The sequence below is a fragment of the Canis aureus genome, chromosome 12, assembly GCF_053574225.1.
Source record: "Canis aureus isolate CA01 chromosome 12, VMU_Caureus_v.1.0, whole genome shotgun sequence".
Classification (NCBI taxonomy): domain Eukaryota; kingdom Metazoa; phylum Chordata; class Mammalia; order Carnivora; family Canidae; genus Canis; species Canis aureus.
In genome coordinates, this window is record NC_135622.1 from 2,926,846 (window position 1) to 2,931,524 (window position 4,679).

Below are 4,679 nucleotides of genomic sequence, written 5' to 3' on the forward strand. Positions count from 1 at the left end.
CAATTCCTTTGGACCCAGAAACCCTTGGAGTCTGTTCTCTGAAATATAATTTATTTGCCTCAATCCTTCTCCTCTGCTATGTAGCTCTTGACTGGGGAGTTCCCTTGCTCTTTCTCAGCCTGCAAGGATGCTTTTTCTCCCAATGGTTCTCCAAATGGGCATCATCTTCCCCTGGTTCCAGTGGTACTTTCATTTTCTGTGAATATGGGATGTGTGTCCATGCTTCGAAGCGCCCTCCTCTCCTCCTTACCCCAGCAGGAGCACTGGGAATGCCCCACAGCTCACAAATGCATGTGTATCATGCTTGCTCCTTTGCCTGCACCCACATGCCCAGCTCCCCTAGGGCTCTCGGGTGGGGGCGGGACACAAAATCTGCAGGAATGTAACATTGTCCAACAACAGAAGAATCAGACTGACACGTGATTGCCAGAGGAACTACATTTAATTGTTTGGAAAACAGGAGCAGAAATGGAGGGTGCTAAGAAAGGTGTCCAGCATGCTGCTCAAGCTTCCAGAAAGCAGGCATAGCAATGTAGATACATGTCAGTGAAGATGATTAGACAGTTCAGCATCAGATCATTGTCTGAGGTGGAAATTGCAGTTGCTAATTAATAAGAGATAGAGATCGAGGAAGCTGCCATCCTGGTGCTGCCTTTTCCTAAGTGTGGCTGCAGTCAGGAGCTGGGGGTGAGTGGGGCTGACAGATGGCTGTTTGAGAGAGGGGCAGTGAACTTCATGCTCTCTGTTTTCCGAGGAGGCTCGGCCTCTGGTCACATGCTGGGATCTTATTTCTGCTTGGACTTTTGGCACTGTTGAGGGGGTGGACATTTCTGTTGGCACTTGGGGGCACAGGGTTCCTTGCACTTGGGTGGAGGCTGACAAGCCTGTTTAGTTTGCTGAGGTGGGGGGCAGCATTGCTGGGGTGGAACACACTGCTGCGGGGGAGCACACTGCTTCTGCTTCTGCTGAGACATTCTGAGTTGACACACAACTGGAAAAAGAAAGACAAAGAAGTAAGGAACACCTTCACCGTAAAGCACTCCCAGCCGGGGAATGGGGCCTGCTACATTCACATCCTGCTCTGCTTCTGCTTTGCCCTGATGGCTTCATAACTTAAGGTGTGTATATCTGTGTATACTTATGCATGCATGTAATGTGGGTGTGAGTATGTGTGTAAATGTGGGTGTGAGTATGAGTTGTGGCTAAAAGTTTGTAAGTTGTTTCAATTCTTTTCGTGACAGAGAAACATGAAAGGAAAGAGGTAAGGAGGGAAGAGGAGAAGAAGGGAGAAAGGGAGAGAGGAAGAAGGAAGGACAAGGAGAGCAAGAACAAAAAGTAATATACTTTTATGGGAAAACTATGGAATCTGGAAGAGAACTGCCTAGGATCTGAGTCCTGGCTAAACCATTAATGTGCTGTGTAACTTTGAGCAAGTTACTTAGCCCCCTGTGCACACCTCTTTTAGGGTCGTTGTAAGGATCAAATGAGTATATAAAATACATACACATAAAGATGCATACATACATACAAGTGTGTATATGTGTGTACATGCACACACACAACCACACAGAGTAGCTGTCACATGATGAGCACAGTGCAAGAGTTTAGATTTATTAAATAAATTTCTAAAAATTTAAGAGGATGGGAAGGAGCATCTCTTTTCTCTAAGAGAGTTACAGAAAAAAGGAATCTACAGATAAAATGGATCTTTTAGCTTGATTCTTAATTACAGTTGAGAAAAACCAAACCCAGAGAGGGAAGTAATTAATCCCTAGCCCCTCAGCACAAGTAGGTAGAAACGATGGTCCCCAGCAGTGGAGCAGAGCCTTGCTCCTGTACCACATCATCTTGTCCCTGCAGCTCTGTGCTCCTTGGGGCCTCTGCTCCCCTATTCACCGGCACAGTCTTCTTTCTCCCTATATTTGCCTTTTCCTTAAAATGCAACTCTTCTGGGTGCTCTGCCCCATGGCTGGTGTGGCCTTTCCTTCTACTGACTCCCTCTCAGCATCTGGCAAGATACAACACCCATAACACACCAGCAAGATCCTCAAGACACTAGCCTCTCGGCAGACTTTCCTTTCCCATTTTAGCCCAAGTCCCCACCCCCTCAGCTAGATGACTTATAGACCACTATTTGTTGGTGCCCAATAACATGGAAAAGAGAAATGCCCAAACTAGGTCTTTCTGACCAGCCACCCAGAGCTCTATCCCCACTCCTAGCCACTTTGGGACCATGTGAAGCAAGGCTGCAAGGAGAGGCACCACTTTGCCAGACTTACCCAAGTTTGCCAGTGGCTGGAGCGTGGAGATGCCCAGGGGTTTGGGATGCTCAGAGCCTGCCCACCTTTTATACATCTCACATCCCTGCCTAGGGCCATGAGGTGGCCTAGGGTGGGAGTGCTGTAATTAGTCCCCAGTCACAATAGGACCCACCTGCCCTTCCTCAAATTTCAGGTTTTACTCACTCCTTAGGACTGGCAGCCTCCCTCATGGCATGGCAAGACTTGCAGGCGGTGGTGCCTTCACACTGGCCTTGGCTCCACCTCCCCATCACTATACGAAGCTGGCTGCCTTTGATTTCCAAATCCACTCATGACTTTTGACTTAGAACCTTGGCATCTGGGATGGTCCCGAGCAGCCATTCAGGACACTGCCGGCTGTGGGAGTGTGAGGGCAGGGTTCCGGGAAGTTCTGGTTGACAGAGGGGAGGGGGTGGCCTGGGTGGTGTACACAGACAGTATTGTTTTAGGGGAAACCTAACAACTGAGGAGGTGAATGGTTTTCTGGGGGGCCCATTAAACATGCATGACTTTGACTTAACCTAGGCTCGGATTCACAATCACCCTGAACTAGTAGAAATACAGGGCAAATGGCTTTGGGTTTTGTGCCTATTATTATGTAGGCAATAAATGGAGGCTGTAGTCCCTGTCCTGCCTTCTATTGAGAAAACCATTAGGTTCCATTAAGTGGAACTGGGTGGTTATAGTAGACAGTACTTATCTCTCATCTCTCTACATATGTATAAGTCACCCAGACTCTGGGGTTCCCAGGGAAGTGGTTATCATAAGATGGAACGGGTTGGGGAACCAAGCATTGAATTAGAATGAGCTTCTGGAGGAGTCACCCAGGGCCCATCCCAATTCTTCCTCCCTACTCCTGTTAGAGATTCCAGGACAGAGGGATGGCACAGGGCACAAACCTGGATGCCCTCCACATTTGACCAAGGATGGAATATATGTTCATAACATCCCCAAGAAGTACTGAGAGTGGGGCTCTGACCTTTACCAGTGGGTGACCTTGGGCACTTAAAGTCCTTGGGACTCAATTTCCTCATCTACTAAGGAGAATAACAACACCACAGTGTATGTTAAAAAGGGCAACATAGGTAAAGTATGAGTGTGGTATTTGGCATAGAATGAGTGTTCTACAATTGTTGGGTACTCCATGGAGTTGTTGCTGAAAATTAGGGCAAAATACACTCTTGGAAGTATGAAATAGCTGCAAAATTTGAAGGTAAGCAGTGGCATTTACCACCTAGTATCCTAAGATCTTGGCTGAAAGAAATGGATATCAGCAAACTAGTGTTGAGGGTGCTGTGTCTTAAGTCTCAAACTGAAATTTAGCTGTAGTTCTACTGAAGCCTTAGAATATCCCATGATCTTGGGAGGTCAGGCCATGACACTGAAGACATGGGCTTGGAATCAATGGTCTCTCTCCTCAACCACAGTCCTGGCAGGCTGGGTATGGGACAAGTAAGTGAGAGAAACTGGGAAGAATCCAGGGGCAAGACCCCTTGGCCTGCTGTCACTCTGACAGAAGCAATCCCAGATAGTCTTAGAAAAGGATTTCAGCTCAGGTCCCTAAGAGCAGAGAAGAAAGGCTGTGCGGGGGGCAGTTATCACGGGATGACCACCATTTATTCATAAAGATGGAGTGTAGTCCCACCATTCACAGGGGACTGTGCCTGTGCTGGACCAGTGGTGAACAAGAAGGGGCTGGGTCCTCAGTATTCCCTAAGGCAACAGGGCATGGGAGGCCTGTGTGGCAAGTGTACCTTTGTGTAATGGGCCTGTGTACATGGGAAGGGGAGATAAAGCTGCTTCATGTCTTCTTCTTCCCCTCCTCCCAATGTTTATAAATTTTAAAAATTGAATTATAGCTGACATAACATACAATGTTACATTAGTTTCAGGTGTACAACATTCAACAACTCTATACGTTATGCTATGCTAGCTGTAAGAGTAGCTACCATTTGTCACCACACAGTGCTATTACAGTGCTATTGACTATATTCCTTATGCTGTACTTTTCATCCTTGTGATTTACTCATTTTGTAACTAGAAGCCTATATATCTCACCTCCCTTCACTCATTATACGCATCTCTCATCTGCCTGCCTTCAGGTAACCATTGATTTGTTCTCTGTATTTATGGACATATTTCTACCTTTTTTGCTTATTTGTTTGCTTTTGTTTGTTTTGTTTCTTAAATTCCACATGAGTGAAATCACATGGTATTTGTCTTTTTTCTATCTTATTTCACTTAGCCTCATATCCTCTAAGTCCATCCATGTTGTCACAAATGTGACAAAAGATTTCATTCTTTTTAATGGCTGAGTAATGTTCCATTGTATATAAATACCACGTCTTTTTTTTTTTTTTAATCTATTCATCAGTTGGT

At 46.0% G+C, this 4,679-nt stretch overlaps 1 long non-coding RNA gene across 1 annotated transcript; it reads right to left on the reverse strand.

Moving 5' to 3' along the window:
* Window positions 1-423: 423 nt before the first annotated feature.
* On the reverse strand, window positions 424-2,650 carry LOC144324803 (uncharacterized). The gene is made up of 2 exons (XR_013390228.1): window positions 2,280-2,650; window positions 424-991 (listed from the first exon to the last, which is right to left on the reverse strand). It is a non-coding gene; the product is annotated as an uncharacterized LOC144324803 (long non-coding RNA).
* Between the last annotated feature and the right edge of the window lie 2,029 nt (window positions 2,651-4,679).